Genomic DNA, 9,523 nt, shown 5'->3' on the forward strand with positions numbered 1-9,523 from the left:
TTGAAACATCAGAAATCATGTAAAGTCTGTTCTCAGACTGCAGTGAGGTCAAACTGGAAATCAATAACAAAAACAAAGCTGGAAAATTCCCAAATACTTGAAGATTAAACGGTTCAATTCTAAGCAATACATGGATCCTGCTGTCTGTATGTGGACTGAATAACATGCACAGTGGCCAAGCACCTACAGACTTTGAAAGAAGGGACCTGATTGTTCACTGATCATGATACACATCTGTTATATCCCGGGTGATTTGTGGAGTTAAGAACTAGCTGTGAAGTTTGTACTTTATGCCCTTCCTCACAGTTAATATGGCAGTAACTGAAATTTGATTGTTTTGTTGGGGTCCTGGGATTATTTCACTAAATCATGGTAACTGAAATTCATGCATGGGCAAACTGTTCAGAGCGAGGACTGCATGTGTAGCATACATTTGGTAATATTCCATTGCAAGAAACAAATACCTAGAAGAATGTAAAATAGGATGAGAAATCATACTCTTGTTATGAGGAAGTCTGTCCCTAAGCAGAACATGAAACTGAGATATCATAAGGAAAAAGGAGAGTTGATTTGACTTCATAAAAATTAAAGAATTCTGCACAGCAAAAGGCAACCCAAACATAAAAATAACTGACAAACTGGGAAACGTAATATAAACATTTGACCATGGATTTGCCCAACAATTCCTTTTCTTCACAATAGTGTGAGGAGGGGAAATCTCAGTGGGTCACACCTCATGAATCAATAGATGAGAGGTTAGACTAAAGTTCTCATATGGTAAGATTTAATTTTATGGAATGCAAAGTACTTTCCAACAGAAAATGTGGAGTATTACCAGTCTTATCCAGATCCTTGGCAATGCAAGTAGAGAAACCTTGAGTAACTGGGATAGATGAATCTCTTTTCTGTTCTATAAGAGAAGGAGAACAATTAACAGAATGTCTATTTCTCCAGGGCAGAAATCCAATATTGTCTCTGTACCACTGAGCTTTGCAAAACATCGAAACGCACAGTCTTTAGCAAATCACTCTTAAACAATCAAGAGAGAAAGAAATGGAAAGGCTAATGAACTTGCCAATTACATTTGTAGCCCTGACTGTTGAAAATAGCAGTGATGGGAAATATGTGATGCCACGTATGTGAAACTTAAAGAGCACAGAGATTCCAATGGAGTAGAGTAGGGAAGAATGTCTCTGATAACGCACCCAAGTTGAATTATTTATAGTCTCAACTGGGAAATGTTGATTAAGAAATGAGAGGATACAGGCAAGAGCAGCTCCTGAAATTGTGCCTAAATACCTCCAATATTCCTAAGGAATCCCGCGGACAACTGTGTCAGAGCAGAGCTGACAAATGGAGTATAGTAAGCACAGAGATCATGCCCTTGTCAGCCAGCATACGGAGAGCATTACTGATCCTCAGCAAATCATTACTGATCCTCAGGAAAATGTACTGTGACTGGGTCTAAAACCTGACTGGAATTTTCCATAGATGTGTGATATTGGAGATGGCTTTGCAGCTGCACTTGCCAAATCACCTTTGCAAACCACAGTAGGTCAAAGCCAGAGGATCAAAGGCTGCTCTGCTCTTTCTCAAATAGAAAAGGATTTTAGAAGTGCCCACTTCTGTCCCACAAAGGATGGGGCTAACAGATTATGAATGAGTGATTAGTACAATATCTGTGATCCCTCGGCTAATTTCCATCTTGAAGCTGGGATATAAAGACTCAGGTGTTGGGTGAGGAACCACAAGCCCTCTGAACAGGTGCTTAATCAGGACTGGATAGGATGAATTCAGGCCTGGGCAACTGACATCTGGTACCAGCCCTTTTTCTGGCAGGCTGCCTTTAGACATGCCCCTGACACCATTGCATCTGTAGCTTTTCGTTGTTGTTGTCTGGCTGTTTAAATACATAAAATGGTGGTAACACTATTTGGTGGCATATTTTATTTTAAAAAACCTTCCATTACTCCATGCACATCAAACAGTAAATGCTTTCTCTTAGTAAACCTGCATAACAGTTTTCTGAACTCTTCTGCTCTGGGCAAGATTCACAAATACACCAGGAAAATAAAGTGAAAGATGAGACAGTACATAGTGTTGTATTCAATTGGGTCTTGATACCTAAGTGTGACTCTTAACCAAGGATTCTGCAGTAGTTAAGGACACACATTAAAGTTGTTTAGAGTGTGTCTGAAAGTCTCACTGGCAGAATTTAAATCTCTACTCTGGAAGTTGTAGACCCGAGACAAATTACTTCTCTAAACTTCATTTCCTGCATCTGAGAAAGATAATAGTATCTACCTTGTAGTAGACTGAATAATACCATTGCCCCCAAATGTCCACATTCTAATCCCAAGAACCTGTGAATGTCACCTTAAATGGCAGAAGGGATTTTGCCAATTGGATGAAAGTAAGGGTGTTGAGATGCGGAGATTCTCCTGGACTACCTGGATGGGCCCAAATGTAACAACTGGTGTTCTCGTAAGGGAGAGGCAGAGGGAGTTTTTACTCCAAAGAGAATGTGATGATGAAGTTGGAATTGGATTGATGTGGCCAGAAGTCAAGGAATGCTGGCAAGGAAACAGATTCCCCCTTAGAGCATCTAGAAGGAGGATGGGTGGCCCTGTCAACTCCTGGTTTCAGCCCAGGGAAACTGGTTTTGGACCTCTGTCTTCCGGAACCATAAGACAATAAGTGTGTTTTGTTTGAAGCAAGCACATTTGTAGTAATTTGTTACAGCAACCATAGGGAACTAATGCATACCTGATAGGAACTATTTCTCCAATTAAAATGCATGACTGGAAACACACTTCGTGGCATGTCTGACACACGGTAGGTATGCTACCGTAGGTCGTTCTTGGAAACTGAAGCCTTGGTTTTGAGGGATCATCAAAACCAGTACAATGGTTGCCATGTTTCTCCTTGTTCATTCTGGTGACAAACCTGTAGAGAGAGCTCCATCCTTTCCCACAGGATTCCCACCCCTAGTACTTAGAGGGAGGAGGTTATGTCTCACTTAAGGCACCTTATTCTTTTCCTTTCTACTTTTTTGTTCATTAACCTTCATCTAACTGGCCTTTCTAAATTTTAAAGAAAACAAAACCATTTCTCAATGGATTCAGATACTACCTCAAGTTAATATTCCAAACAAGTTCTTGTTCTTCCGGGTCTCATCACCAGAGATTTCTGAGCCTAAATCTATGTACTTTCTAGGGTCACTCATTTTTTCATTTCTCCCTTCTCCTTTTAGTTCAGAGTCTTGTCAATTTAGTCCCTTCCCTAAACACAACTTATAATAAGGTGACACAGCAAAGTGACGAAACTCTAGACAGTCTGGCTTTAATCCTGGGTTTTTGCCACCTACTTACTACGTGAGATTAGACAAGTTATTCAACCTCTCTGGGCCTCAGTTTCCTCCCAAAAAGGTGAATATTACGAATAATACCTACCTATAGGGTTGCCATTATGAGGATTAAGTGAGTTAATATTTGCTAAGCACTTAGAATAGTACTTGTTATAGTCTAAGCACTACAGTTGTGCTTGTTAATAATAAATGCAATTCTAAGCGTATAAGTTACTCAACTTTCTGTCATATGTTTGAGACATTTATTTGGTGAAATCAATAAAATCGTGTTTCAAGGAAAACAGAAAAGTATTTTTGAGCGATTGTCCACGTGGCTAGCTTAGATATTTCACCACAGTCAGTGTTTCCAAGTTTCTATACAACAGCCTGAGCGAGTCCTGTAGCAAACTAGAAATTGCTGGAGCTCGTGTTTTGAACCCTTTATCTCAATGTCCCCCCCAACCCCAACCAATCACCATATCTTTAGACATAAACTTTCATTTGTCCTCTGTCTTGTGAAAACCTACTTCTAAGAAACTCTCTGATCTCCAACTTACCGTGAATTTAAGACAAAAGTACTATTTACCTCAGAGAGACAACTTTTCAAGAGTGGTTTTGTTTGGTTTGGTTTTTCTGTCTCTTCCAGCCCCTCAGCCTTGGACAAATCCAGGAGATGCGTATTATAGCTCTAACACTTAGCACCTGTGGGATTTTCTGAGCCTCGGTTTTCCTACCTGGGAGGGGCATCTGAAAACCATCTGGATTTCAACCAGTACTCCAGGTAATTCTGAGGCAGGTAGTCCTTATTCCATATTGAGCCAAATACTGGTCTAGGCCATCAGAGAGATCTCACCAAGGGCCTCATGTATCTTGTAAAATTAAAAATTTTGTATGGCACTACTTCAGGCTAAAACTCTGGTTAGTAATAAGCAGGGTATTTTCCCTGCATGTGTCTCTCAATAATTAGAGAACGTTCCTTTCCTGGGACTGCTGAGAGGACCACGCCCAGGTCTGTCTCAGGTAAAGTATGAACTGCTGGTCAGGCAGCCTCACTACATCACATCAACCTGGATCATGGCAGTGACTGGCTCAGGGAGGGCCTGGGCAGTCTCATAACAGTCAAGGCCTGATTCTAGATCTCTAAAAAGAAAATATTTAGGACAAGAAAGACATGCATCCGTGAGTCTGAAATTCTCAAATCTTCCCCAAGCCACCTTCTAATTCTTGAGAGACATATGCAGGGAAAATACCCTGCTTATTACTAATCAGAGTTTTCTCCTGAAGTGCCTTACCACATTTTTAATCTTACAAGATACGTGAGGTCCCCCTTAGTGAGATCTCACTGATGGCCTAGATCAGTATTTGGCTCATTATGGAATAAGGACTACCTGCCTCATAATAACCTGGAGTGCCGGGTGAAATCCAGATGGTTAGCTCTCCCACAAAGCAGGGAAATTAGGATGATGGAGCCAGAATTATGCATTTACCATAATTAGTAATTAGTCATTATTTCTGGCCTAGCCTGAAAGCAAGTTGGTCCCCTTTCTTTTAAGATCTTATCCTTACTTTGGTCTTAGAGCTTCCAAACTGAGTAGGGGAGGGACAAGCATTCTGGCAAAGGATGGGACCCAGTCAAGGAAACAATATTGAATTTGAAAAATTTAAAAATAATTTACTATGGGCAAATAGTGCAGGGAGAAAAAAAGAAGAAGGTGGGTCAAATTTTAGGAAAAGTACTGAAATCTTGTGAAAAGATAATAGTTGAAGTAAAAAGCAAACTAAAATATAGCATGAGTTTAAATAATTGATAGTAAAGACAGAAGTAGGGGCGTCATACCTAGAGAGAAGAAAATACAGTCCTACCATACTCTTGTCCCCAGGACTGAGAGAAACTTAAATAGTTAATATAACTTCTTGGTTTTCAACCCTTAGTGTCAACCTGTAGATAAAACACAGGACCCTTTGCTGTGATTGCATAAGAAAATGTAAATGTGATCAGCACAGACAAACGAAACAAACATGGTATTGACAGAAGGTGAGCTGTTCAAGGGGAGAGGAAAGACAGAGAGCTGTGGGGACACAAATAGTCTCAGGCAGGAAGAAGATGATGAGATTAGGGGGAAAGTTGATGCCATAAGAAAGTTGATAGTATAGCTATATATTAGAGCTAATATTTCTTGAGAGCTTCTGTGTGTTGGATACTAAAGCCTGCAAATGCCCTATTATTATTTGCATCATCATGAGCAACTCCGTGCAATGGGTATCATCCATTTCCTTGGTTTACAAGTGAGGAAACAGAAGCCCAGGAAGGTTATATAAATTACTCAGGATTGCAGAGCTAATTAACCAAGGAAGAAAGCTTCCAAGCCAGGTGGTCCATGTCCAGATCCAGTGCTTTTAGCTACTATGCTACCACTTCTCCCATCAATAAAGCTAGCAAAACTCCATGAAGTTACAAAAGAGAAGCAGCATGAGTAATGACATGAATATGATGTATTGGAAAAGAAGAGTGATGAGTAGTAGTGGGGGTAGGAGTTTATCTTCCTCCTTCATGTTAGGGTGTTAAAATGGATCTAAAATGGATATAGCAGGATAAACATAATGTTTAGAATTATGGGGGTGACACTGAAGTAGCGAAAACCTGTCTCTGTAGAGGGGAAGTGGGGTTAGATGGGTTGAATTTCAGTATTATTTGAGTTGCTATCATGTTCATGTATTATTTTCATAAAAAAACACTTTTATTTATTTAGAAATAGCTTCAATGGTGTAAATGCATCAAAACATGAAATTCAAAATTATCTTTAAATTTCTCATACATTTGTTAAATGCTTCCCTTATCAGGATCGTTCTTTTCAGCTTTGAAGGCCATTTTTTTTTTAATTAATTAATTTATTTATGGTTGTGTTGGGTCTTTCGTTTCTGTGCGAGGGCTTTCTCTAGTTGCGGCAAATGGGGGCCTCTCTTCATCGCGGTGCGCTGGCCTCTCATTATCGCGGCCTCTCTTGTTGCGGAGCACGGGCTCCAGACGCACAGGCTCAGTAATTGTGGCTCACGGGCCCAGTTGCTCCGTGGCATGTGGGATCTTCCCAGACCAGGGCTCAAACCCGTGTCCCCTGCATTGGCAGGCAGATTCTCAACCACTGCGCCACCAGGGAAGCCTGAAGGCCATTTTTAAAAAATAAAAAGCCAAGTATTCATTTTTAAAATTAAAAATTCTCCCTGGTAATGTTGCCAGGCACCACAGAGAGAAGGTGTGGAACTATTAGAAGCAAACTGTATATCAACCCTGCTTCTGGGAGGCAGTTCTGACTACAAGGGCAGGATATTCTCTGAAGCCAGGTAGCAGGAGTTTTTTGTTTTTTGTTTTAACATCTTTATTGGAGTATAATTGCTTTACAATAGTGTGTTAGTTTCTGCTTTATAACAAAGTGAATCCGCTATACATATACATATATCCCCATATCCCCTCCCTCTTGCGTCTCTCTCCCACCCTCCCTATCCCACCCCTCTAGGTGGTCAGAAAGCCCTGAGCTGATCTCCCTGTGCTATTCGGCTGCTTCCCACTAGCTATCTATTTTACATTTGGTAGTGTATATATGTCCATGCTACTCTCTCACTTTGTCCCAGCTTTCCCTTCCCCCTCCCCGTGTCGTCAAGTCCATTCTCTACGTCTGTGTCTTTATTCCTGTCCTGCCCCAGCAAACCCACTGCTGGGCATATACCCTGAGAAAACCATAATTCAAAAAGAGTCATGTACCACAATGTTCATTGCAGCTCTATTTACAATAGCCAGGACATGGAAGCAACCTAAGTGTCCATCATGTTGATGAATGGATAAAGAAGATGTGGCACATATATACAATGGAATATTACTCAGCCATAAAAAGAAATGAAATTGAGTTATTTGTAGTGAGGTGGCTGGAGTTAGAGTCTGTCATACAGAGTGAAGTAAATCAGAAAGAGAAAAACAAATACCATATGCTGACACGTATATATGGAATCTAAAAAATAAACAAAACAAAAAAGGTTTGGGAGCAGGAGTTTTGATCCTCTGGAACCATAACAAACAACTTAGAGTAAATGAATCAGGCGCCTGGGTGCCTGGAGGAGTCTGGAAGCCTCTCTGTGATGGTGTTCTTTGTTTTTACAGGTCTAATCTCATAAATGTTGCACTAGGCTCAGTGCTGTGCATTTTTAGGCTGAGTTATATTTTTCCACGTGTGTACTTCATAAAAGTAAGCACTTTTATGCTCCCTTTAAAAAGGGGATCTCCCATTTGAATTACCAAGTAAAGCTTTCGAAGGAATTCACTAAGCATACATATACGTGCAGTATCTCCATCTGTCATTGAAGTAAGTATGAATGTATGTATGTATATCTGTCTATCATCTATCTATCTATCTATCTATCTATCTATCTATCTATCTATCATCTATCAATCATTATCTCCCTGATTACCTATCTGTATCAGTCTGCTTAGGCTGCTATAACAAAATATCATTGACTGAGTGGCTAAAACAACAGACGTTTCACACAGTTCTAGAGTCTGGGAAGTCCAAGATCAAGGCAAATCCACTTCCTGGTGAGTCTTCCTTTTTTGCCTTGTACAGGGCCACCTTCTTGCTGTCTCTTCACATGGTGGAGAGGGAAAGCTCTGGTGTATCTTCCTCTTCTTATAAGAGCTAATCCCATCATGGCAGCTTCACCCTCATGACCTCTTCTAAACCTAATTACCTCCTAAAGGCCTCACCTCCTAATTCCATTATACATAAGGGGATAGGGTTTCAACATATGAATTTGGTGGGGGGGGGCAGAGAAATTCAGTCCTTAACTCTATTATCTATCTGTCTATCTATCTATCATCTATCTCTGTATCTATCTATCTATGTATCTATCTCTCTGTCTGTTTATCTATATCTATCTGTCTATCTATCTATCATCTATCTCTGTATCTATCTATCTATGTATCTATCTCTCTGTCTGTTTATCTATATCTACCTGTCTATCCATCTGTCCTTATGTATAGAACAGTAACAGTGGCTTATAAGTCACTTCCCTACATTATTTTATCCTTCCAAAACTCTTGAGAGGTCAATAGGCCATAGGAAAAGCACTGAGTTCACTGAAACCCTTGAAGTTTGCATTAACTCTTTGTGATCAATCAATAAATGGTGTGCATGGAATTCCACACACATCTTCTCTGTCCTCCTTTCCTCCTTCTCTCCCTCCTACTTGCTGACTCTATTCCAGCCACATTATTTACTAATTCTTCCCTGAGGACACTGGCATCCTTCCTCTGGGCTTTGCAGAGGTTATTCCCATGATCTGGAATGCTTTTCCCTCAGATGTCTGAGTCATCTGCCTCCCCCTAGACTGTTCAAATTCCACCTTCCCAGTAAGACTTATCCTGTCTACCGTTTACGTTGAAAGCCTTGCTCCTCTCTGCCCACAATCTCACCTCACCATATACTGCTTAATCTCCATAGCATTTATTACTGGCGAACCTACCAGATAATGTACATGGGTTTCTGTTCTCCCCTCCAACTGGAAGATAGGCTGCACAGACTCAGGAATTTTGCCATTATTAAGCCTAGTGGAGGCCCAGCAGAACTCTAGGGTCAGCCAGAACTGGGCACAATTATAACTCTCGTGATTTGATACTTTAGTGGGTTAGCTCAGAGCCAAGCCAGTTATTAAAGAGGATCTTTCCTGCTATTTTAAGCAGCATGGTACATTTGAGGTCAACTTAAATTTTCAATAATTACAGAGCAGGTATGAACTCTTCCTTTGTTTCTCCAGACACTTGAACCTGGATGCCAAATCCATCCTCTCTGGGTGTAGTGGGAATGTATGAAGATGACTGGCCTAAGTATCAATTGAATAAAAAGATGCCCCAAAAGACATTTCAACATTTTCGAAAAGTACAATCATAAAGTGTGGTTCCTTATCACACATCAGGGATTACCTAGTCTCCAGTGTGGTCGGAGTGGTGAGGGGACAGAGAGACATATAGAGAAGCCAGGGTGAGTCACCCCATCTCTCCCTCCTCTGGACCTTAGGTCCCTTCTGATTGTCACTCCTTACACTCAAAACAGATTTCAGGAGTCAGCACATGCAGCCATAATGTGTGCCTAATTCCACATCCCAGTCACTGGGACACAAAATTTTGGTGTCTTA

At 40.7% G+C, this 9,523-nt stretch overlaps 1 long non-coding RNA gene across 1 annotated transcript in view; it reads right to left on the reverse strand.

The window, feature by feature from the left end:
- LOC309606203 overlaps positions 1–9,523 on the reverse strand; it is a 910,895-nt gene that overhangs the window by 33,335 nt on the left and 868,037 nt on the right. The window lies entirely within an intron of this gene.

Source organism: Balaenoptera borealis, assembly GCF_965194805.1.
Source record: "Balaenoptera borealis genome assembly, chromosome: 11".
In the NCBI taxonomy this organism is placed as follows: domain Eukaryota; kingdom Metazoa; phylum Chordata; class Mammalia; order Artiodactyla; family Balaenopteridae; genus Balaenoptera; species Balaenoptera borealis.